The 26,328-nt window shown below is 48.6% G+C and overlaps 2 protein-coding genes across 7 annotated transcripts in view; one reads left to right on the top strand and one right to left on the bottom strand.

Moving 5' to 3' along the window:
* The window catches only part of GRIN2D (glutamate ionotropic receptor NMDA type subunit 2D), a 62,501-nt gene extending 41,129 nt beyond the window's left edge, over nt 1–21,372 (bottom strand). Inside the window, exons 1-2 of one of the 3 annotated variants that reach the window (XM_080977606.1) lie at nt 21,355–21,372; nt 20,203–20,273 (exon numbers count right to left, since the gene is read on the bottom strand). The gene's annotated coding sequence lies outside the window, so the exon portion shown is untranslated. Of the gene's footprint in view, nt 1–16,121; nt 16,342–20,202; nt 20,274–20,914; nt 21,102–21,354 lie in introns of those variants that run through there. The other 2 variants (XM_080977605.1, XM_080977607.1) reach the window with 2 other exon arrangements.
* Nucleotides 1–26,328, top strand: part of KDELR1 (KDEL endoplasmic reticulum protein retention receptor 1) — a 124,974-nt gene that overhangs the window by 84,680 nt on the left and 13,966 nt on the right. The window lies entirely within an intron of this gene.

Below are 26,328 nucleotides of genomic sequence, written 5' to 3'. Positions count from 1 at the left end.
GGCATCTGCTTGGCCTTTAGGGGAAACAGAATGCTGGACTTAGATGGGCCTTTGCACTGATTCAGCAGGGTTCCTCTTACTTCCTGTATCACAAGGACTGAGCATCCCATATTTTCCCTGATCAGGGCGCTAATCTTCTCCAAAGCACAGATAATATACTGATCCTGAATGGAACGCACCATGTGGTTCTCTGCTTCATCTATCTGGGATCTGAAGAGGCATTTCTTGGCACCAGTGGTTGGGTCTCAAGGTCTACACATCCATACATGCCTCATTGTTGTTCACCACCTCATGCTTCTTTTTTGTATGGACTGCATTCCTGGACTTAGACAGGACCTGGAAATCAGACTCTGAACATGCCTGATTGTCCTAAACCCAATAGAGATGGGTTTTCCAACTGTGGCTTGTCACCAGCCTACTGGTGGAGGTTGCCCTGTACAGGTAACCTGCTTGAGGTCAGTTTAGAGGTCTGACTTCCTTGCTACCAGTGCACAGATCTCCATCCCGACATGCTCCTCCCATAGCCCTGTTTGTAATCCTGGCAATAGCATGGTGATCATCAATTGGCTCCCTAGGGCAAGCTGATTGAAGGGGGGCATATAGCAGCTGCTGAACTGGGCAGAAATGTGGGGATAATTCCTACCAGGTGTTTGCTGAGAAGGGAACATTACACAAATCCCTGGCACAGAGCTTGCTTGTCATCCCCATCTCCTCTGGGCTCTGATTACCTGAGAAGCTGTGATACCAGCAGGGGAACCAAATGGTGCCAAGGCAGGAAGTACCAGGATATAGAGCCTGGACAGCAGGTGCTAAATGCCCATGACTGGTGACTGGGGAGGAAGCTAGAGAGAGGCACACTCTGTATGTAGATGCAAGCATACACAGAGCCCCACATACTGCAGATGACTATATAGATACATGGGTGCGCTCTCTCTCTCTCTCTCTCTCTCTCTCTCTCACACACACACACACACACACACAGGCTCCCTCCATTGCAGCAATGCAAATTTTGCAAGTGTGGCCCCAGCCATCTCCATCAGCACCTAGTAACATGAACACCACCCTTGCTTGCTCATGCACACTGACCCATGCATCCAGGGATACAATTATTTGGTTCGGTTTTGCCTTGATCATCTCTTTTAAAAATCACACTAGCTGTTCTGAGCATTATTAATGGAAAAGTGGAATGGCAATATTTTGTAGCAAAATAGAAAACCACACTCTCGTCCAAAGGGAAAGTCACACAAACACACATACCAGCCCATGTGGCCCAGTGGACAAAGAACAGGACTCAGGAGTCCTCAGCCTGTTCCTGCTTAGACCAAAAGTATCTGGGCAAGTTCCTTTTGTCCTCAGTTTTGCCGTCTGTCAAATGGATCTACCTCACAGACAAGCTTACAGTTATCCACTTGCCTGGTTGCCTCCAGGTTATTAACAAGGCAAATGCACACAGGCTGTATGGAAGAGCTACGTGTGACTTTACTCACCATCATTCTTATCCTGAAGAGTTACTGGCAATATAATGTGAGTGAGGAAACAATGATAGAACAGTGTTTAACTCATGGAGTGGGCACACTCCCTCCCTCTCCCCCCACCCCCGGATTGGTGCCCTTTCCTCTGTAACTTGAAGAGGGGAAAGAGAGCCTCCCATTGACTCCTTGTGCCAGGAAGATAGCAAAGCACAGCAACGACTCTGTCTCACTTGACAAGGGGGCATCATTTCTGAAGCTGCAAATACGAGCTCACAGTGGAAGCTGTGATAGGGCAAGAGAAGCAGCAGCAAAGAGCAGTAGGTTAGGCATGGGTAGGAGGGGAGCGGAGAGGGACAGGAAGCTCCAGTATTGAGAATTATTTGCAGCACTGCTTACAGGGTCTTGGTGGAAACAATAATAACTATCAGGAACTTTAATGGGTTATACACATGCCAGACAGTAAATATATATAGGTGAAGCTTTCCAAACATCCACAAACAGCAGGTGAAGCTTTTTGCAGGCTCCCATGGAGCAGGCATCCAAGCATTGACACTTGCGTATTAATATTGTTCTTCATTAAATTTATATCCTGTTTCAGCATAACCGCTCCAGGCCACTTACAGTCACAAAAATCACATATTATGAAGTTATACAACTCCCAATAAAACAGTAAATAATTACCATAAAGACCAAAATAGAAACCAGCGCCTTAAAACAAGCAGGAATGAAGCAGGTCAGATAGTGCTTAATTCCCAGTTTGGAAATACACGGCTAAAGAAGAACACTTTATGCCTACTTGTCAGGGAACCCTTCTTACATTTATGCTGAGCTCCCTAACACATCACAGCTCGCCAGATGACAAACCCAATTATAACCACACCTCAGACTAACACACATACACAGACACAGTGCATTTTTACGCCACGCATGACAGCCAAACACTTTTCTGAGGAGGCATAGGTGCAAACGCACAACAGTGCCGCTATGCAGTAGCATCTCTCTTCATATATCCAAACGACAATTGTAAGATCACTTCATATGGACAATTTAGCTCTCTTCTCAGCTGCCCCTTTTTTACATACTTCATTGCAGGGGTTTAGAATGTGGCGAAATGTGGTTTCCCCTCCACTGCTGCAGTAGATCATATGTGGAATGTCCAGGCCAATCTGCGTTACTAGTTGCAGGAGAGAGCCAAGCAACCATCATGATTCTGAGGTTGCTTCCATGCCAGGGCCCTAAGCTTAGCACAGCTGAAAAGCCCTGCTTTTCCGCAATTGGATAGAAACAGATTTTAAACAGCTTCCAGAGAAGCTCCATTCAATCACATTATTTTTAAATGCCTAAAATATACTAATCACCAATTAAAAACAAAGCAGGTTCTCCCCACACAGCCTTACTATCTGAAACAAGCAAACTCAGGGACAAGTTATTAAAGCCGCATAATTGTTCTTATAATTGCCAGCTTGAATGGAAACAGTTCAGAGCGAGAATGAACCAAATGCCAGCTGGCCCCACAGGCTAACCAATGATGTGGGCCTCTCTGCCCCGTGGGCCCTCTCAGCAGCAGTGTTGCTGCCACTTAACAGGCCAGGATGGGCATGGGGTGGCAAGGTTAGGTCTGTGCACCAGATTGGTACCACCAGCGGGACTGCACAGCCCCAACCTTGCCACCCCCATCCTGGTAATGCCACTCTTGGGAGGGCAACAGCACCGCACTGGCCACTCTCTTCCTCTGCTGCAGCCAGGTGGAACGGCAGCTCAAAGCTCAGGACAGTGTAGCACTGTACAGTGGTACCTCTGGTTATGTACTTATTTCGTTCTGGAGGTCCGTTCTTAACCTGAAACTGTTCTTAACCTGAAGCACCACTTTAGCTAATGCAGCCTCCCACTGCTGCCGCACTGCTGCCACACGATTTCTGTTCTCATCCTGAAGCAAAGTTCTTAACCCGAGGTACTATTTCTGCGTTAGCGGAGTCTGTAACCTGAAGCATATGTAACCCGAGGTACCACTGTATTATGCAGGAATGCACTTCCCCATGATTAAGATCCTCCCATCATGTTTACTCACAAGTAAGTACTATTCAGTAAGTCCTCTAGATATCATTGGACTCCCAGCTCCCACCAGCCCCAGCCAGCAAAGCCAGTGGTCAGGGATGATGGGAGCTGTAGTCCAGCAGCATCTCGGGGGGGGGGGGGGAGGATGGCACAGGCTCCACATCCCTTCAGCAGAGGATACCGGCAACATTAATTAAAAGTTTCCTCCTTGTACATTCAGCCTGCTTTATTTTTTTTTTCCTGATGAGGGTTGATGGGGGAGTAGTGATGAATAGCCTCTTAATTGTCCCTTGAATATCCTCTCTGATTTGCTTCAGTGTCAGAGTCTGTTCTGATGGGGGAGACCTTAATTATTGATTTCCTTTCATTATTCCCCCCACTTCATTTTTATAGTGAAATAACTATATATAAAGCCTCCCCCCACCCCAGAACAGAAATTAGCACTGGAGCAAATCCAAGAGACTATCCAAGTGGCAATTACGATGCATGGGAGCAGATTAAAGGTGTATTAAAGACTATTCACCTCTAATCTGCTCCCATGCACATCAGGAAGCAATAAAACAGGATGAACCTGTAAATAGGAATCCTTTAATTTAAGACAAATAGGGACTTAAAACAGGGGGGGGGACAAGTGGCCCTCCAGATGTTGCTGGACTACAGCTGCTGTCAGCCACAGCCAGCATGGCCAGGGATGATGGGAGGTGTAGTCCTGCAACATCTGGAAGGCCATTGGTTCCCCATCCCTTGACTGAAAAGCAGTAGCAGTTGGTGCGGTGGGGCAGAGCCACAGAGACGCCCTCCCTCTGGCACCACTGCAGCTTACCCGGGCAAAGTTGGGGCAAAGAGAAGGTCCAGGTCGCACAGACGCACCAGCAGGAGCACAAGTTCGGTTCTGCCAGTGCATCTGTGCAGCCCTAGTCTTGCCCATGCTAAGCCCCCCCCCCCGTCCCAGCTCCCTCAAGGTAAGCTGCGGTGCTGCTGGTGGCAGGAGGGCTCCACTGCTGCTTATGTCTCAGTACTGCTTTGCCTGACAAACTAGATCGGCGGCGGCTGCTACAATTAAGTTTTATTACCAAAAATAATGATGATGATCACAGATCAGGTCTGAAGAAACATGGGAAGAAAACACCGGGATTCAGCAGAAAGACAAATATGTCTGGATGCTCAGTGAAAAGTGAATGATCCAAAGATGGCAGTTCCAGATAAAAGGGCTGCTGTGTAAGCAATCTGAGTTAATTAATTTGGAACACAAAGCTATGATCTTGCGATCACCGGGTACAAACACCCTGCCCCCTACCCTCTAGCTGGCACCACACACTATGTTCCAAAGCCACTGAGCTGTGGCTTCTTCCCATGCATACACATTACTACTACTACTACTACAGTAGTACCTCGGGTTACATATGCTTCACGTTACATACGCTTCATGTTACAGACTCCGCTAACCCAGAAATATTACCTCGGGTTAAGAACTTTGCTTCAGGATGAGAACAGAAATTGTGCTCCAGCGGCGCGGCAGCAGCGGGAGGCCCCATTAGCTAAAGTGGTGCTTCAGGTTAAGAACAGTTTCAGGTTAAGAACAGACCTCTGGAATGAATTAAGTACTTAACCCGAGGTACCACTGTACTTATATATCGCCCTTTATCAAAAGATTCCAAAGTGGTGTACAACATTAAGAATATATTTTATGGAGCACAATAAAAAACATAATAATAGATAGCATCGTCATCATCATCATCATCATATAATCATAATAATAGACACACAAACCTGCTTTAACAGTCCCTAGATTATTTAATGGCCAAAGGCCTGGGTAAAGAGGAACGTTTTTGCCTGGTGCCTAAAGACATGTAATGATGGGACTGGGTGAGCCTCTCTGGGTATTGAGGTCCTGAGCAGTGTAAGGCTTTATAGGTCAACACCAGCACTTTGAATTGGGCCTGGAAACTAATTGGCAGCCAGTGCAGTCAGGCCAGGATTGGAACCTCTTACTAGCAATATCTGGCACAAATCTGCTGGGAAGTATATTGATGGCCACACCGTATTGAGCACCCAGTGTGTTCTAGTAATTGCTGATTATATCCCGGATAGTTCCCTTCTTTCCCCACATACTAGGGGCAGGGTTCTGTTAGTCCACTAGCTTTCTTTTCCCTCAGGTGACCCTGCTTTGAGGTTGGCTTGCAGACATCTGCTAGTAAACAGAACAATGACTTTTTCTTTGACACCAGGGTTTTTAAAACTGCAATACCGTATACATAGTCAAAAGCCCTGATGTTAACAACACTCAGGCAAGCAAACATACACATATGTCTGTATTTAGACCATTTCTGTCAACCCACACATTCACCACAGAAGGCTAAATACTGAAACGCATGGGCTTCCTTGGTCTACCCTGGGGCCACATGAAAACAAGGCTTGACACCAGGGTAAGTGGGAATACAAGTATGATCTCAGTTGGAAGAGAGGAGGTTAAGCCCATATATCCCCTGTGCCTCTTTGCTGAGGAGACAGTAATTTCCGCAATCACAGAAGTGTTTCTATTCCTGGGAGTGCAATCAGAAGCCGGCGCTCTGCCCGGCTCATCAGGGCCTTCAGCAAGCAAAGACCCCCCCCTTTCTTCCCCCCTTCATGCTCCTGTCACCCTACCACTATCAGGAACAGACACGGAGACCATACCATCTTACAGACCCCAAAGAGGGAAAAGAATAAGGGTGGGTGAATAGATATGCCAATGCCTAGTGGTTAGAGACCTGGTCCAAGAGGCGTCTCTGCCACAGATCACTAGTACAGCCTTGGGTAAGCTGTTTTTCCCGCAGCCCTATTTGTCCCATCTGTAAAATGGGACTACTGATAATCTGCTTCCTTGCAGGCTTGTTTGTGAAAGCAATGTAGATTGGAAAGTCGATTTTTTAAAAGTGCTCTGTAAATTATGAATAGTGAGCAGTGCACCATGTACCCACATGGGGACTAGGAATAAATAGCTGCCCTCTTCCCCCCCCCCCCGAGACTCCTTTACATTGGCCAAGATGTGAAGGGTGAAGAGCCAGGTCTAGTGACTAGAGTGTCAAATCCCCACTCAGCCGCTAAACCCATGGACCCCTTCTCTTTCCCCACTCCCTCACAGGGTTGTTGTCAGTATAAAACAGGGGAGGGAAGAACCACGTACACCAAACAGGGTAAATATATAATAAGAAGAGTAAATTCTTATAGAGATGCCACTTCTGTGTAGGAATTAATATGCCCTAGCCCAATGGTTGAGCACCCACTTTGCACAGAGAAGGTTCAGTTCCCAGCCTTTCCACATAGGGCTGGGAGAAAACCCTGCCTGAAATCCTAGAGAGCTGCTGCCAGTCAGCGTAGACAGTGCTGAGCTAGATAGTCATCTGGGTCCTGACTCCGTAAAAGGCAGCTTCCTATGTTCCTAGGCCCCCTGCATGTAGGAATTTCACTGTTGCAAAGCAGTCCATAGAATGGACAAAGTCTCAGCTCTTAAATAAACGCATGTGAAATAACACACACACACACACACACACACACACACACACACACAGCCAGCTCCTGCCTTTACACCCACACCACATAAAGGCAAGCTGGCTATTGCTGACGCTTTCGCCTGCATTCCACATCCTCCAGAAGACCGCAAGAGGCCTTCCTAATGCTCTGCCCCATTGCTGTAAGACTTCTGCCCCCACTTCCCTCGCACTGCCTCTTCTTCCCACTCCCTCAATGAGCTTTCCTTTCTTTTCCCTTTTCTTCCTCCTCTCCCCTCTCTCTTTGGTTCCTGCCGGAGTTATTGATTTTCCTGCCTTTTCTTTCTCTCCCCTCGGGGCCCCGAGTCGTGCTGCGTTTTTGTCCTTTTTCTCGCTTTTTCTTTCCTCCGCGCGTCTCAGTTAGAGGAACACAGAAACGAACATGGCCCCCGGGTGTTTGACATCGCCGGGTGGATGCCACACACCAGGGCAAACAGCCTCCGCACCCCGCAAGCAGACAACACACTTTTGCCTGGGACTAAGGCAGCTGCTTCTGGGGTGGAGGTGGGTGGTTGCATTGACTAGACCATTGTTGCCTCTATGCTAGGACTTACAAACACAAAAACGTTCCCTAAATTTCCTCTAGGGTGAGAGGGGGTTATGGACACAGCAATCCTCTACACCTGCTCTTGGGTTGGCGGCTGTTAACACAGGGATCCCTTGTTTAGTACTCAAGGACAGCTGGGATACAACAGGGACACTGGCTTGGCGAAGCTCACATACTTTTTCTTCACTGGCATGACAAGCACAAATGCTGCTGAAGTATTGGAGGAATGAAGCCGACACCCTCAAGCACCTCAAGGCTGAGGAAGGGCAAGAGAGGCGTCCAAGTCCTCTGCAGGAAAAGCTTTGAAAGACCTTTCCTTGAATCCCCCGTGTTTGTTGTGTGCTGTTGTTTAAATCAAAGGCAATTGCAGCTGATTCTGGTGTGGAGATCCTGCATTCGCATTCGGAAAGACTGTGAGGTCCGTGTGTCTGAGGGGCAGAATCACAGGGTCTGGGGAACATGAGGGATGGAAGGTACAGATGGAGGGGACGGCTGCTAGATCCAAAAGATATTCTGAGACTCATAGTTCAGTGGTCCAACATAGACCCTGGCTGTGTCCCCCTGGCACCTTTGGCTGAAGCTAGTGGGCCCTGTGAAGGGCCATTGAGCCATCAGAAAAGACAACTTGGGGCCATGGGTGGGGGCAGAACCAGAAGTGGATGGAGAGAGCAGCATTGCAACTTCATCTAGCACTCCCTCTTTCTTTTCCTCTGTCACACCATCTTGAAGCTCCCATCCTCCCCAAAGTTACAGAATATCAAACAGCAGGGCTGAAAAGAACATTTTGGAGCCTTCTATCAGATAGAAATATGGCCCAGCTTCAGTGTAGAACAAGGCTAAAATAGTGTGAGGCATCTATGGATTAGGGTTGATGGGCATCCTTATTGTGGGGTAACATACCCTCCAATATTTCTCCAATGAAAATAGGGATGTCCCATTCCATAATGATAATTTTACTGTTTATACCCCACACATCTTACTGGGTTGCCCCAGCCCTCTGGGCAGCTTCCAACATACATACAAAGTATCATAACAAAACATTAAACATGGAAAAAACCTTCCCTGTACATTGGTACCTTGCAAGTCGAATCCGTTCTGGAAGTCCGTTCGACTTCCAAAATGTTTGGAAACCAAAGCGCAGCTTCTGATTGGCTGCAGGAACCTCCTGCAGCAAATTGGAAGCTGCGAAAGCCCTGTTGGACGTTTAGGTTCCAAAGAATGTTTGCAAACCAGAACACTCACTTCCAGGTTTGCGACATTTGGGAGCCAAAACATCTGAGTACCAAGGTGTTCAACAACCAAGGTAAAACTGTACAGGATTGCCTTCAGATGGCTCAGTGGTCAGATAACTCCATACCCTCCAACATTTTGCCAATGAAAACAGGGACATCCTAAGTGGGACATTCCAGGATCAAGTCAGAAACTGGGATGGCTTCTCTAAATCAGGGACGTCCCTGGAAAAGAAGAGCAGTTGGAGGGTCTGGGGTGAGGTTGGAGCACAATAGGATACAGGGCCTTACTGCAATGAGGCACTGTGTGAGAGTAGTTCCTGTGTCCAAGAACTGGTCAGTTGCCTACCCTGGATGGGGCTGCACTGACTCTTAAGGAGCACGTTCACAGTTTGGGGATGCTTCTGGATTCGGCTCTGTCACTGGAGGCTCAAGTAGTCTCAGTGGTTCGAAGTACAGTTTACCCACTGTAGCTGATTTGACAGCTGTGGCCATTCCTGGACCAGGAAAGCCTTGCCACAGTAGTTCATGCATTGGTTACTTCAAGACTGGATTACTGCAATGCGCTCTATGTGGGGCTTCCCTCACGCTTCATCCAGAAGCTGCAGTTAGTGCCGAATGCTGCAGCATGATTGCTGACATCAGTGAGGCCTTGTCAGCATATAACACATGTGTTCAGAGATCTGAACTGGTTGCAAATTTGCTACTGGGCCAAATTCAAGCTGCTACTATTAGCATATAAAGCAGAGGTCCCCAAACTAAGGCCCGCATACCGGATAAAGCCTGAGGGACTTGTTAATCCGGCCCGCGGCGACCCCCGCTGCCCGCTGCCTGCTCTTACCAGCACTGCGCTGCACGGCTGCCCACTTCCGGGTTGGAGGAGCACCGGAAATAGCTTGTGCGCATGTGCAAGCGTTATTTGCACATGCGCAAGCATTATTTTCGGTGCACATCCAGGTCGGAGGAGGCCCGTGCACATGCGCACAAGCTATTCCCGGTGCTCCTCCGACCCAGAAGTGTGCCGGAAATAGCGTGTGCGCACGCATATGGGCACGCGCTCCTCCGCCCTCTGCGCGATCGGCACTGGAGACACCAGCCCGAGGCGCGGTAAGTTTGCTGACCCCTGATATAAAGCCCTAAACAACTTGAGACCAGTTTACCTAGGAGATCATCTTGCTCCACATGCCCACTTAACCACTTTGATCAGCAAAATTGGCACTACTACAGGTGCCACATATACCCATTCTACAATGATAAGAACTCAATTGTTTAATGCACTTTGGAAACCCCTGCCTATTGAGATCAAGCAGGTGCTTTCACTGTACTCTTTTGGGCACCTGCTGAAAACATTCTTGTTTAGACAAGTCTACCCAGAAGCTAGGAAGTTGAAGTGATTTTAATCAGCTTTAGCATTTTAATTTTGTATGTTTTTAAGTATAGCCATGAATTTTTTAACTTTTGTATGTTTTTAAGTATAGCCGTGATTTTTTTTCAATTTTATTGTTTTATCTTTTTATAAAACACATTGAGATTGTTGTTGTTGTCTTACAATCAAGCAGTGTATGAATGTTATGAAATGACTGAATGAATGAACAGTTTGATATTGGGTGACCCCTTGATGTGACTTTGTGGATGCGTCTGGTTGCCCTATAATGCGGCAAAAGGGGGGGGGTGATTTGCCTATGTAGATTGTACATCCTTTTGGTCCCACTCTCTGCTCCATGATTCTCTTAAGCAAGAAATAAATGAAAAAAGAGCTCCATTATATCAGACCAAAGGCTCAACTAGTCTAGTCTCCCATTTTGCACATTGGCTAGCCAGATGCTGCCAGGAAGCCTACAAACAAAGCTTTCACCACATTTATACTTCCCAGCAACTGTTATTCAGTGGCACTGCCTCTAAACCTGGAAGCTCCACACAAAGGCTGCCATCCATTAATTAATCTAATCCCCCTTTAAAGCCTTCTAAACACATTGCTCACACCTTTTGCAGCAGCAATTCCACAGGTTAATTATGCATTGCACGGAGGCAACTCTTCGTTCTGTCCTGATCCTCCTACCAACTGACATAATTGGGTGACCCCAAGTTAGGGGAGAGTGAGGAAAAACTCATCAGTATCCACTTTCTCTGCCCACTGGGCATCTTTATAAAGCCCGTGTATCCCCTTCACTCTCTAAACTATAAATAAATAAATCCAAACAGTTGGTGTTGAAAGTTGTGAGGCATCCTAATTTGGGGAAGAGGGAAGGTGATGCTGGGATGATCAGCCCCTGCTTCTCTTTGAGACACACAGCACCGGTGAGACGACACACACGCCTCAGAGAGGTTTAATCAAAGTCGGCAGGTTTCATTTCCACCTGCCAGCTGCCTGCAGGAGCAAAATCCCCCTGGATTGCGACAGGTTTTTTTGGGGAGGAAAAGTGGGGGACCAAGAAAGGCTGCCAGGGAAGGAAATGGGGGGGGGGGGAGTTATTAGCCAAGAGGAACCAATCACCAGGTTCCCAGGGCCAGAGGGGAGATGAGAGGGTCTAGGGTTTCATGCGTCAATTTCACGCCTCCCACAAACCCTTAATCCCATCAAGTGACGCTCACAGGCTCTTCTCTGACTGTAATTAATTTGGAAGCCACACATGCGCGCACACACTCAAGACTTGCCCGCACAAAATCTCTCCCTGCTGATGCCCGGTAATCCCAGGTTAATACTCCTCCCTCCCACCTCCATTTTGGGCTTTTCTCTCCCAGTTCTAACCTGCTACTTTTATGCAGCCCTACACACCTCACCATACCCAACTTTTAAGCCGAGTCAGAGATTAGCCAGAGCCTCTGTTACTCAGTTTGTGAAGTAGTGATAAAGCATGTGCAGAGTGCATTTCAGTTATATAATTTCAGCCAAACTTCAATTTGGCTGCTCTGGCTCAGGGTCTAACAAGAGGCTTGAGCCTCATTACCTTTCATTTTAGAAACCTTTCTCCTAAGTTACTAACTTCTAATAGGTGAGGTGTTTGTGGCCTAAATCTTCCTGGGTTCTGCAATCTACCTCCCCCCCAAACTCTACCACCTTAAACCACTCCGTTCTTAATTTATAGCACTTGCCTCTCAGTGCCAGGTGAAGGAGAATCCCTGCCCAAACAGCTGCTCCCGAGCTCTCTTTCATTTCTTCCCTCCATTGGCAAGGCCCTTTCCCAGCTGTTTTGGTGTGCGCACAGATTCCATGCAAAGCTGCCAAAACCCTCTGCCTCGCGCTGGATCACCTCTGTTTCCTGGAACCCGGACAACAGGCCACTTTTGCTAGCACAGCTGTGCCTGGCAGTTTTGTGAAGCCCACACACTCTCTTGCTCTTTAGTGGAGCGTGAGCCGGGCATGGGGCAGGGGGGGGGGGAGCTTTTCATAAGTATCCATTAATGGCTTGATCTGGAAACTGGAGCACCTGGAGGAAGGGGGTGGGTCGGCAATGGTCCCAGAATCCTCTGCTTTTTGCAGGAAGGAACAAGGGTGCGGGCGGCAGGCAGTGAGAGATAAATGAGAGAGGGTGTGAATGAACACAGAGACAGCATGTATGAAAAAAGTGGCCGGTGGTGAGAATCAGTGTTGGCACTGCCAGAAAGAGCCTGTAGGTTTGGCTGAAGAATGGTATTAATAAACAACACCATGGATTATATGCAGAGGAGGGTGGGCAGAGTGTGTTGAAAAGGAGGCACTTTCTCTCATACAGCCATTTACAATCGTGGCATCTCTTTCTGAATGGGTGTTATCTATAGAATTATTCCCATGTATTTGCTTGCAGCTTGAATTAGTGTGTCTGGGGAAGGGGTAAGAGCTACAGCCCAAAACTAGATTCAGGAGGATCCCTGTGTACAGCATGGAAAACATTGCAACCAGAGAAGGTTTTTGCTTGGTTGTGAGTGTATCTGTGATAAACTGTGACCTGGATGAGCTTTGTAATAGGATGGGCTGCACACACAAGATCAATATTGGCAGCTACAGTCAAAAGAATCTGTCCAAGGGTGGGAAGGATGACAGTTTCCTTTATTTCGACCTGGGCATTAAAAGGCAATGACACTTCTCTCTAGAAGCAAGGTGTAGCTATGGAGTAAAACAGTACCCTTGATGACATGTGTGAGAAACAGGGCCAAAAATTAGGGGATGTATTTATAAATTATCATAAAGCTTGACAGCCCAGTTGTTGCAGATTTGGAGTAATTTAGTGTGCAATGATGTCGGCTGTGGAATTGCAGACATTAGAAGGCAAATGAAGTTGCCATATGCTTAGTCAGACTACTGGTCCATCTAGCTCAGTATTGCCTCCACTGAGTGGCAGCCTCTCTCTGTGGTTTTAGACAGGGATCCTTCCCAGCCCTGCCTGGAGATGCCAGGGATTAACCTGGGATCGTCAACATGCAAAGGATGTTCTCTACTACTGAGCTGAGGCCTTCCTAGAGCTTACTGTCTTGTAGATAGATTTTTTAATATGGGCCTGAAGAACGTGAAAGCGGGCAGGTATTATCTAAAAGCGCATTAACATATAGGTACAATGGTGCAGTGTGAGGACTATCATCTCAAAGGAGCTATTTAAAGTACTACATTAAAGTGTATTTATGGCAGCAAAACACAATGGCACGACTAAGTAGGTCTGTGTGCTAATATGCAACCATGTTGTTTTGTCTAAGTAGTGTCTGAAGTAGAACATTGTTTAATGACCTGTTGGTACAATGGCATAAAGGATGTGCATATGGGGAACCCGTCCTCCGCCGCTGCTGCCCCCCGACCCCAAAGTTGTTGGACTAACGTTTCCTCACCCTTGTCTTAAAAGACGTTGGCATCCTGCATGACAAAAATTGTGTCATACAAGCCATGAGGCTATGTAGCGACAGGGCAGAATCTGGTGTCAATTCACATTGTGTAGGATGGCAACATCTCCTTGAATGAGGGTAAGCAGAGCATTTGAGAACATGACGTAACACCCCAAGAGCAGGTAAGTAGTCCATATTTGCACAAGGGAATAGATATGGCAGTATACTTAACTGTAGCTGTTGCAAGAAGGAGCAGTGATAAATCATGTACCTAAAATTCTCTAGCAACCACATGGGGAAGATATGTAGAGATTGAACCCTACTCACAAAAGCATCTATATTTCAGAAATATGGTTAACATGGGAAAATGTGTCTGACAAATGCTGGCAATTGTGCACGCTCCCTAGACAATGTGGAGAATATCTTAACAAATGGGAATTGTGTACACTGACCAGTCAATGTGTATAGCCCTCCAAGGGATATTAGTGAATCTGAGCATTTCACACCTGACCAGAGAACGTACATGTTTTCCAAGTGGTGAACTCACCATGACCAGCCAGTGTGTGAAATATGCTGTCAAGTTTGCACACATTTCCCAGCATCACTTGAGTTTTTGCACATATGCAGAGTTCCCTGTTTATGCTCTTCATTTGAGTACACTGTCTACTACAGCACCTAGCGAATGTGCAAACTAACCAGTGCTTATGTATGTTCTCCATTCAACTCACACTACTAATCACCGAGGTGCATACATATCAATAATTAAAAGAACACAGCTACGTTGCTGGAAGTACATTTGATGAAAACCGCCTGCAAAATGGTGGGGGCAAACTATTGATTCTGTCTCAAGGCCTGCAGATAAAGCTACCGGGGTGTTTAAAGACAGATGGGTTCACTATGCAACTGTGTTGCTGCAATTTCATTGTATATTTGGGGAAAACATGGGAATATAGGTGGAAGGCTGTTGTTGCCACAGGCAGTGTCAAATATTTACTTGTCCCCACTGTATTCAGTGTGTATTCCTGGTTGTGTGTGCATCCTCATACAAGTTCACAGTACTACTGCTATTAGTAATAATACTATTAGTAGTGCTGCACTGTATACCATTTATTTATTCAAAAATTTATATCCCACTTTTTACCATGCAGGTCTCAAAAGGGCTTATAACCATAAAATTACAATAAGCAAAATTTAAAACATAAATTAAACCGCCAACCTTTCAAACCTCGACAATTTAAAATCTCAACAAATAACATTGCTGTAGGCACTCTAATGCATTCTGGGCACTAAATCTGTGCAGCACAGTTAGTCGTGCGCCTCAGCATCTCTCACTGACCACACCCAAACCAGCTAATCTGTTGCTAGGAGGCTCTTCTAGCAGCCAACGCCTCTTCAAGGGAGAAAAGGCACAACCGGTGAGAAAAATCTACAAGTGGCAGGATGAGAGAGGAAGCCATTCCGACTGTTTGCTTGGAGGGAGAGACCACACATGTGGTCTCTTTCTCAGGCAGCAGAGACAGTTGCCTTGACCCAAGGATGGAGAGGGAAAGGCTGTAGCTCAGTGGCAGAGCACCTGCTTTTCATGCAGGAGGTTGCAGGTTCAATCCCTGGTATCTCCCGGTAAAGCTAGAGAACTGTTGCTGGTCGGCTCAGTATAATACAGCTTCATTTGTTTGTAATACCATCCACAGCAGACCAAGAGGGCAAATGTGCTTAACCATTCTTACCTAGTCCATCCTCTGGAGGTAGATGACTAATATTGCCATGTTGAGAATGGCTGAGACTTATTGGTCCAAGTCCATTGAGTGAATTGATGGCTGAGCTGGAAAGGCGGCGGGGGTGAGGGGGGGCGTTGAGGTTGAACTGTGGCCAACCCCTGCATGCTAAATAATGCTGGCAGTCAGGAAAGGGGGGATTTGCTTTGATGCACTAAAACAGCCACGCGCGCACACAACCTGAAGAGAGACAGTTATTGATACCGAGCTATACCCATGCCAGAAGAGTCACCCGAGCAACACACAATCAAGAGAGGAGGCAATCGGCAAAGCAGACAGTCAGAGGGCAGAGGCAGCCACTGATCCACACGCACAGTCAGAGAGGAGAGAACAAGCCATGTGCACAAAAGGGAGAGGCAGCCTCTGATACAGGTTCACACAGCAGGTGAGATTTAACACACACACCCCAGTACAGTGATCAGGAAAGAGAGGCAGCCTTTGATGCACCTGAAACAGCAGCAAAGAGGATCATTGACACACATGCACAATCGGAAAGGCAGAAACAGCCACTGATACAGCCAAGGACACACCTGCTTTGTAAAATGCTAGCAATCTCACATGTGAACGGCCAGACTCCAGGTGTGAAAAGCCCACATAGACACATGAAAAGAAGCACACGCTCAGGTACTACACACCCAACGATGTGGGGTCCCAAGCGCAGATACTCATAGACAAAGATGCACACACTCAAAGGTCATAGTCACCATCAGGCTGGGCCATACCAATGATCCATCTTAATCTAGTCTCCAGAATCCGGCAAGGAAAATAGCGCTTCAGCCCCCACAGCTGCGGAGCCCACTGTGTGGCCCCATTTCCAATCCTAGGGAAAAAGCGGGCAGAAACATCTTTGTGACCGGCAGCCACAGACTGCCCCCAAGATTGCACAAAAGATGGAAAGTGGTCCAGCTAGCCTGCAGGCTGTAGCAAAACACCCACCTGCAACAGAAACTGGGCTGAGAAAAGGATGAGAAAAGCCAGAGCTCGCACATCCTTTCGGAAAAGCCAGCATCACCTTAGGGATTCCGCCCCCACCTCCCCACATGGAAAACATTGTTTCCTGAGGAAACCACAGTAGTAATTACAAAGTGCTGTTATCCTCTGCCTTGCATTCAGCTTCACAGTCGTCTTCCGCAAGAGGCTGGTTCCTGCACCCATCTTTGCTGGCTGCTATCAGTTTTACCCCATTCTCCATTATTCTCTAAGGATTCCCTTCCTTTCAAAAACAAAAACCCACTTTGAATCCCTACGTATTTGCATTGTCCGGTGACAATGAGTTCCATAGGCATTTCAAGGACTGCGCATGAAGTGTGAGGAGAGCTTTTTAGAGAAGGGTGTCCTGAACATAGCAGGAGGCAGCCGGACAGAGAAAAGGGAATACTGAATGGAACACACACACAAACAAGACAGTATTTCTTTACTCAAGCGCCAAAGGTCCTATAATGGTTCCCACCTTTCTTCCTGTGGTACAGCACCTCTTGCCGTGCTCCTCTCTATTAAACATCACCCTGTGGACATTACCTTCTTCACCTACTGCCTCACCCTTTGCTTGGCATGCAAGTGGTCATGAGAATGTGGCCCACGGTCTCCAGCCAAGCCTCTGCCCCTCTGCCTTGTTGAGGGATCATAGGTGGTGCAAGTGCTTTGCATGCTGAATCGCAAGCCTCCTCTTAAAAAGAAGGGATCTGTGGCCTTTCGCCAGGCAACTCCCTAAATTCCCTGGCCCCCTCTTTTCTTTCCCTTCAATTCCTTTTCACACTCACACCTTGCTGCTATTTCTGTTAGATGGCTGTTCCCATGGGCTGGCATGAGACCTTACGTATGAAAAGAGTTGCCCAGATGCCAACATACGCGGGAGAGAGGGCACCGTGCTTGAACTATGGGGGTAAGGGTAGAGGGCCTTAATAAAATGGACAAGCCCCACCTCCTGGCTCCTCCCATTTTAGCCAAACCATGCCTTTTAAAGAGAGGCATCACAAAGAGTATACCTCTCACCCACCCGCCCCCCACTCCGCCCAGTAATTTGAGCACTAGGAGGGCATGTGAGGAACGACCTTGTGAATTCTTTGGAAAAAGCAGAAGGTGCTGGAAGGGGATTCTGCATCCAATTCTTAATGACCAAACCTTTTCCGAAGGAGTTCAGGGGCCTGGTCATCAACACCCCCCTTCTGTTCCTCTCTCTTACCTCTGTGCCCTTCCCAGTTCCCAGTCCACTATTCAGTCAGTGACTGACTGGCACCCAGCAAAGCCACCTACCTCCCCCTTGGGCCCACGAGTGCATGGGAAGCATGGAGCCACTGCTGTGCATGTGTGCACGCGCACACATGCATGCTGGGGAGGAAGGCAGATGTGGCAGGCTAAGAGATGTCATCTTCCTCAGGCACATGGAGCCAAGGAAGGATGGGGAAGGAAGTGTGCTCCTTATCTGGACTCTTGGGGTGGCGTAGGAGGCGGCTTCTGGGTTGAGAACGGGGAAGGCGGGGGGAACCCAGTCCTCTGCATCCAGGGTTAGAATTAGGAAACCAGCCCCCTCTGTCATTTTGGGAGGGGGAGGGGCCTGAGCCAATCAGGATGCCTGGGTTCTCTCCCACCTCTGCTGCTAGATCTCGGATACATCCATTCCCAACTCATTTTGGGCAGAGTACAGACTCAGAAAGGATTCTGCTGTGCTTCAGCCTGGCGTTCAAATGGCAGATTTTTCCTTTCTTTTAATGACTGGTAGATAAATCACTCTCTGTCTCAACATCCCAGCCTTCCCACCCGCTCACAAATAAAATCCTCTTTAACTCCCATCCTACCTGTCAAAACCCTTATTAAGAGGCCAGTTTAGGCAAGCCTCCTATCAACGCCCCCCTCCCCGCCCCACTTTGGGAGGGAGAGTTACCTCTGTAAGAGCCAGCCTGCCACCCGGTGGGGAACCTGAATACCTCCTAATGGTCTTCAGGCAGCCCCTTCCTTGGCGTGGTCTGGCTTGGGACCCCTCCATTCACACGTCCCTGGTCTTGCAAACTGCCATCTTAAGATTCCCTCTGCTGGCTTTCCTGCTGCTGCTGATGAGAGGTGTGGTCCCTCCATGATCATTCATTGACCAAACCGCGCTGGGGAAAAGTCTCCTTTCCCTCCCCAGCTCCACCAGGCTTTTCAACCCCGCTCTCACCTCAGCTAGCTTCTGATCCAGGCAGGCCAGGCTGGGCTTCCTTTTGTCCTGCAGCTCACACCCAGCGAGATCCTCTGGCAGACCCAAGCGGGGGCCTGACTCTGGCTCTTCTCACACCTCCAAACCCAATTTCAGAGGGCGCGTGGCATCGCTGGCGTCTAGGACCCAGACGGACGTGTGTGTGTGTGTGTGTGTGTGTGTTCGGGGAATGGGCACAACCCTGCAATGTTCACACACTGTCGCCCACCCACCCCAGGTTCTCCAGCGCCCCTCCCCTTTGTGGGAGAATCCTTTTGGGGGGTGGGGCTCTGTTGCTCCAGTCCTCCAGCCCCCAGTGGAAATCTGAAGATGTCTGGTTCCTTGCCTCACTTGAACCACCGCGATCCACTCCCTTCCTGAAGGATCGAGTGGCTCCCTCCTGCTTTGGGCTCCTTCCTGCTCTCAGCCCCGCGCTCCTCCTAGAAGACCCAGGAGCCTTGGCTCTCTTTCCCACCGCACCCCTTTATGCTCGTTAGTACTGCCCGGGCCCACTAACCACTAGGCGCTCTTCTTCTGCCAAAGTCTCCTGGCTCCTATCCGCTCCGACTGCCTAGGCTCCGCTCCCAGAGGGTCCCTGGAGAGCCTTCCTCCCACTCGCCCCTCCAGACCCTTCCGCTCTCCCATGGGAACGCGGGACCCGATCCTGCTAGATTCCCCCCCCCCCTTCCCTTACGCCGCTTTAACGGAGGCCGTTCAATACAACCAGAAAAAGACTCCGCTCTAAGGGGAAAGAAGGGATCCCCCCCCCGGCCCCGCTTTCCTAGCTTTTCTTTTTGTCTCTCAACGGAAAAAAAGGTAGATGCCCTTCAATTGGCTTTCTTTTTTTTTTCTCCCTCTCTCTCTCTCTCTCTAAAAAAAAAAAAAAAAAATACAGACTGCTAAGAAAAGCCAGACGCTGCAATCAAGTCTGTACGCCTCTTGTCTCTCTGATATTCTTTTGCCGTTGCATAGGTTGGAATTAATTCAGAATAATAAGAAGGAAGGTTTTTTAAACAACAACAACAAAAAGCCTTTCTTTCTTTCTTTCTTTTTTGCATCTCATACTCTTGCAGTCTGGGTGATTAATGCCACAAACAAATCGCGCGCGAGCGTGTACACACACACACAGAGAGAGAGAGAGAGAGAGAGCGCGAGAGAGGAGGGAGGGAAAGAGAAACGGGGGTGTCACTATTATTTTCCCTGCAACCCAGTCGGGGGGGGAGTGTTAGACAGAAAGGGTGCTGTTAGAAGTCTGAAGTCAAACCTTGGTATCGCCCCCCCCCCGGAAAAGGGCAAAATCCTAAATCAAGGGGGTGCGGGCTTTTCTCTCCAACTAGATACAGCTTGCACATTAGTCCGACGTGTTTCGAGATCATCCATATGATGGAGAGGGGCAGTTCAAGCTCCCCCCATCACTTTTCTTTAAACACACACACACACACGAGAGAGAAAGGTGCTGGGGGGGAGGTGCCAGAGAAGCCCCCTCCTCCCTCCACCTCCTCCAAGCCCCCAATCCCTCTGCCCGTGACCCTGCACAACAACACCCGGACGGACGTTTGTCTCGGCATTGGGGGGGACGGACGGACGGATGGGGGTGTCTTAAGTAAATAAATAAAGGGAGCCGCTCTTACCTTTTCATGACAACTCCCGAGGACAGAATAAGCCAGAGGTGAATGGAAGGGGTGCAAAAATTTCTCCGCGTCTGGAGAGAAAAAAAGAGGTTTTTTCCTCCTCTCGTTTTTGCAAAAAAATGATTTTATTTATCATCCCCATTTCCCCCTCGCTTTAATCTCCTTTCCTCCTGCGGGGAATCAAACGAGCGCTAAATCCAACCAGCCACAGGAGCGGCGGCAGCAGTAGCAGCAACAGCAGCAGCATCCTCCTCCTCCCCCCACCTCGTCCTCTTATCTCCCCCCCCCCCTTTCCCTTCCCTTCCAAAAATTTCTTCCCGATCTTCATTCACCGCTCAGCCCCCCCCCCGCCCCGCTTGCCTTCCTTTCCCTCCGCCCCCCCCCCGCGCCCTCTCCGCGTCTGTCTCCGTTCAAGGTTGTTGCAGCTTCCGCGCTACACATGTTGCATCCCAAAGTTAAAGCAGAGAAACCGGCGCCGGGGAGGCGGGTGGGCGAGCGGGCGGAGGGTCGCCTGGGCCGGGAGGGCTCGCGCGGAAGAAAAGAAAGAAGCCCAAGTCTCCCTTCTTCCCTCGCAGGCTGCCTTTCCCCGAGGCCCTGAGCCTAGAAATCTCCGCATCGCTCGGAGAGTTGAGTTATTTATTTATTTATTTCAAAGCCCCCCCCCCCGCGGTTTTTCCTTTCCTTTCCCACCCACCCCCCTTTCCCGGGTCACCTTTCTAAAAAACACGCGGCGGTGCAAAAAGGAAAAAAGGGGGAGGTGAAGAGAAGCGCATGGGGAGGAGGAGAAGGGGGGGGCGAGCGGGCGCTGATATATTTTTATTCCTTTAACGCAGACCAGACCACGTCGTCTGTTCTTCTCCCCTCTCTCGCGCAAGGCAAAGATACACACACGCAGACACACATACACACACACGCCAGAGAGGGTCATTAGCATTCCGCACCAACACCACGTCCCCACCAGCACCACGGCAGAGGCAGGTTGCAAAGCGAGGCAGAGCAGGCGAAGCACAGCGCTGCAGTCCTAGGCGCTGGTGGGGGGGGGGTGCGGGGAGCTGGATCGGATCCCTGGCTTCCCCGGATCCCTTCTCAAAAGTAAGGGGGGGCGCACACACATCCACGCGCGCGCGAAAAAGAGAGAGAGCCGGCACGCACCAACCTGGCTCCTCCGACTGAAGTGAGGCTGGGAGCCCTGGGTCTTCTTGGCAGAGGCCGGGATCAGGGGGGAATCAAAGGGTGTTGTTGAGGGGGGGGGACCCACACCCGGGAGGGGGCTCGCCCCCTCTGCGTGGGAGATGTGCTCTGTCTCCCACGGCCACGCGAGGAGGTCGAGGCCGAAATGCAACGCAGAGAGAAAGGTGAAGTTTGACAGTCTCCGCTTACTTGCCTGCAATAATCCCTCCCTCCCTCCCTCTGCCTTCCCAACGTGCCCACAGCATTAGAGGTGCGAACTGACCCAGAGCGAGAAAGAAAGAGGCGACCCAGCGGGGGAGGTAAAAAGACCACACCATTTGCATATGGTTGATCATTGGGATGTATGCAAATATAGCTTGCCCATTGCTTAGCATCGGTCAGAAGGCGAGCCAGCCGGGTTGCAGAAGAGTGGAAGGGGGGGCGGAGTAGAGAGGGATCATGCCAGTCTTCCTTTGGCTGCCATCCACCCTGCCATGAAGACTGTAGAGAGATGCTTAGGATGGATGGAGACTGGAGAAGGCATTTTTAAAAAGCAGTGAAAAAGATCGTGCATCCCGCTCCCGTGTTACCAAAGGTAGGCAGTAAAAACAGGTTTTTTGGTTCTGTCCCTGTAGCGTCACGCAGGATGGAGAGAGAGACACCATAGGGCTATGAGAAGCCAAGCAGGGGAGAGCTTGTCACACAGCCGCTGGTGGGAGAAGAAGTGAAGTCAAATAAACGAATCAATGGCTGTGGTAGTACAGGCCGGGCGTCGTTAGAGGGCGCTGCACGGGCCGGGTCCCCACCTGCCATTTGGTTCTCTGTTGGCAGCCTGGGGAGCGCGGCGGGAGGGATGGGGGCGGAGTATAAGAGGAAGTGCAGGAGCCACGGAGAGCGGGGAAGCCATTTGAGAACAAAGGCAGGTTTAGTCCAAGTTGGGGAGGGAGCAAAAGAATCCTGTTTGGTGTTGGATCTTTTGGCGGTAACAGTTGGAAGGTAGGGAAGCCCTGCTGTCATTTAAGTGGATTTATAGCCCACCATATTTCAAAGACTCATGGTGGGTTGCAAGGAACATGGCTCCGCCTTTGACTCTCCAGGGTTTCAGAATCAGAATTCTTTCCAAGTATTTCCCTCTATGGAAATGCCAGAGATTGAACGTGGGACATTCTGCACTGCTCCACCACTGAGCTGTGGACTTTCCTCCAAGCCATCAGCTTCCCTGGCTCTGCCCAAGAGAAATGCACCATCCCTTTTTACAACCCAGCCAGCACTACAGACACAAAACTGTTCTAAGCTCTTCCCACCTGCCATTTGTAATGTGATTCAGCATCTGCCCCCTAAGGATCAAGAAGATAGTGGGGAGCAAAGACTTGAAGTGCAACCCTCCCCTCCACACAGGCATGCACACACATCATTCGTAGAATTGGAAAGCTGGAAGAGACCGCGAGGATAATCTAGTCCAACACCCTGCAATGCAGGAGTCGTTTGCCCAACGTGGGGCTGTAACCCATGGCCCTTAGATTAAGAGTCTTGTGCTCTACCAGCTGAGCTCCACCCTTCAGTCCTCCAAGATTCATCCATATAATTCAGGCTGCAGCAGAGAGTAAGAGAGGAGGGGAGATTTCTTGCCACTTGCCAAGATTGCTTGCCAACGTGCTTGCAGGAGAGCCCCAGGTGAATCAAGTTAGTGAGCCAAAACACACACCTTCAGCTTCCCTGACCATCTTGACCTGGGAGCAAACATTCTTCTTTGGACCCGGGTGAGTTGATCAGAGAGGCATGGGTGCCATGCAAAATTCACCCATATCATACACCCTGAGGGAATTTTACTGGAACTCAGGACTGTTCCACCCAGTAACTCACTGTAGTTGCAAAATCTCTTTGGATGCCTCCCCCCCCCCCCATGCTTCCAGGCCTGGAGAGCAATTGCCCTTTGGAATTTTCTGTGGAGTGCTAGAATGGCCCACTTCTTGTTCTCATTGATCCCTGTTTCCTTTTTGACACAGTTTCCACCCCAAAATTCTCCACTGAAAATTGAAAAGAGTAATTTCTGGGTCACAGTTTCCTTTCAAAATCATTTCATGGCAGGCTGCTAGTCAATAGCTGAATTGTTATATGACTATATATATCAATGTGAAACAAAGAGAATAGGTCCCTGCCCTATAGAGCTTGCTGTCTGTGGTTCTTTAAATATGTGTTTTGTTTATTTTTGTATATACCATAACAAAACAAAAACAACACTAACAAAGAAATCACAACTCCCACTCAATGCAAAAACTGTTTTCTATGTGAAATGATCAGATTTTGAAAATATCTGATATCTCAAGGTGTCTTGCCATAGCAATCCATGTGTGGAGAGTGGTCATGGGCATAGCCAAGGGAGGTGGGGGGGGGGCAGCTGCCCCTCCATCAAGTAAAACAATAGTTGTTTCTGCCCCCTCACAAAAATCCTGGCTACGCCCATGAGAGTGGTTGGTTGTGTTCTTTAGTAGCCCCATATGTAATAAAACCAGACTAATACATATTGAAGTTGTCAGTCCAGGTGTTATGTATATGTGTAGTTCTATATATGGCCAGTTGTTTAATTAAAGTTAAAAACCAAATCTGTTGGTATCAGGTTTCAAACATATTGGAGATGGGGGCTTTCCAGAACTTTGCAACAGCCAATATTGCTTTGGCAAATATGAATAAAAACGAGTCCTTTTGAAATAATCCAGGTCTCTGATTTCCTGAGTTTCCATCGCTTTTGCCCCCTGAGATTCTGAAGGAGTATCATACTTGGAAGTCCTCCTGATTAGCCACCTCCGTCTCTACTTATCTTGTGGCTCAGACTACAAATTTATTCCTCTAAAACTTTCCTACCGGTTGTAGCTGTTTGATATCTTGACTTATAAAATGTATGCGGTGGAAGGGAACTTGGGGGGTCCAGCCTAACCTGGGCTCTTATGAAAAGAAGGATGGTATATAAATGCCATAAATAATGGTAAGGATAAATAAAAATAACTCCCTTGCATTGGGGCAGAGCCCTTGTGTACCAGAGATGCTCAAAACTCCAATGTTAACTCTTCATATGGAATAAAAGGGGTGGATGTGGAATACCTCTCTACTTCCTAAATCATGATACCACTCTTTTGGCATGTTAAGAGAAGCAGCATGCTATAAAAAGTGGCACAATTTTGGTGCAGTATAGTAATTATTCAGTGGAGGAAAGTATTCCTCATCTGTTTTGGGAGGAGAGTATATTTGTGTCTATGTGCAGATGGTGTTCCTTTCAGATAATTCACATATTGCTGTTTGAGTTTGCTAAATACACGTACCCTAACCTGAGATTGGAATATATTTTGAACTTTGGATCTACTGCTTTAGAATAGTTTGTAGGAGAAACAGCAATCCAACCAATACTGGGTTGGGAGCAATTTATGTTTACATAAAGTTACCATCTTAATGCTTTTTCCTAAAAAAATTTAAAAAACCCAGAACAACCCAACCTTTGCTTCCCTTCCCTTCACCCAAACCTACAAGCTGTGAAACTCGCCTATCGCCTCCTTTCTAGCACCAAGCCTTGCTTGGCTCCAGTCCAGTCCCTATATCCAAATACTCACTGAACCCAGAAGCTTTTGTTGGCAAGCTGGGGCAGCTGTTTATAGTTTGCACGCCACCCTAGTCTCCAAGCGGTGCAAGGTTCCAGGGGTCTACCCAGGGTTTGGTTTCCTTGGAATGAGGGACAGCAGAGACTGTCTTTAGGGTATATGTTTTATATACACATGTATACAACCTGAGTCTATGATGGAGGGGCTCACAGCATTAACAGCGCAGGAGATCTTGCTTCTCTCATTGTCACAGCCTTGGATTCAAGCAGAAATCAAGCATGGCTCTCACTCTCAGGTGAGTGTGAGCCTGCCTCTAGCCCAGCTCACATACTCTACTCTGCCTTTGTCTTCCCCACTATCAGCCAGGTGGGGGGGGGACCCATTTGCCCTCTGGCACAGAGCAACCTCCTTTATTACACTAAGGACCCATACCCAGGGGCCATTATGGCCCCTGCCTGGCTAATTAAAAAATGTGGAATCCCCCAAACTCACAACAGTATGGAGGTGTCACCCTCATTCCTTGATGCAGCTTTTGCTGGGATCAGCTATTTCTCCAGGGATTTCCCCCCTAGCTTCCTTATACGGAGCCAAACCATTTGCATGTCTAGTTCAATGTTATCCAAGTTGACCGGCAGTGGCTCTCCCAGCCCTAACCTGGAGGTGGCGGCAATTGAACCTGGGACCTTCTGCATGCAAGGAAGATGCTCCACCACTGAGCTAAGACGCAGCTACCTCCAGGTTGTTGAGAGGTGCCTGTTTCTCTCCCACTTGTGTCCCCCTGCCCCACTTCTTCTTCTTCCACAGCGCACGGCTTCTGCTGCAACCATAGAATTAGGGCTGGGAAGTTTGAAACACAGATACCACAAAAGGGGGAGCATTTTGGCTGAGTCCTTCTAGCAGCAGTGGGAAAGCAGAACAGCTCAGAGGAACAAAGGATCCCTTCTCTATTCATGACACTCGACTTTTGCTGGCAGGGAACAAGGGAATGAGGAAGAAAGAGAGAGAAAAATAGACACAAGAGAGAATGAAAATGTCCAGCACCAGGATTCCAGCTGCCTTTAATGAGAGAGATCTGTCCTCCCTTCAGGGAAAGGAATGGGGGCTAATGGGATAGCATAGGGAAGGAGGGCAGGACTCCTGGGTTCTCTAAGTGGGAGCAGTGAGGTGACAGGGGACTAGAGCAGCAGGGGGGTGTTGGGAACTGAGGTTCTGAGCACTCGGGGTGGGGGTGGGGGTGGAGGTAAGGAAGAGCCTGACATCAGAATTAAAAATCCACATGAAGGAAAAATTCATGATCAGGGGCCAGCAGGAGCACAGATACTTTTACGTCAGATTTTTAAATTCAAGTACATTTGGCAGGCAAAAT

Source organism: Podarcis pityusensis (assembly GCF_964106645.2).
Source record: "Podarcis pityusensis genome assembly, chromosome: 13".
Lineage (NCBI taxonomy): Eukaryota > Metazoa > Chordata > Lepidosauria > Squamata > Lacertidae > Podarcis > Podarcis pityusensis.
Note: the sequence above shows the minus strand (reverse complement) of the source record. Positions and strands in the feature narration are given on the sequence as shown.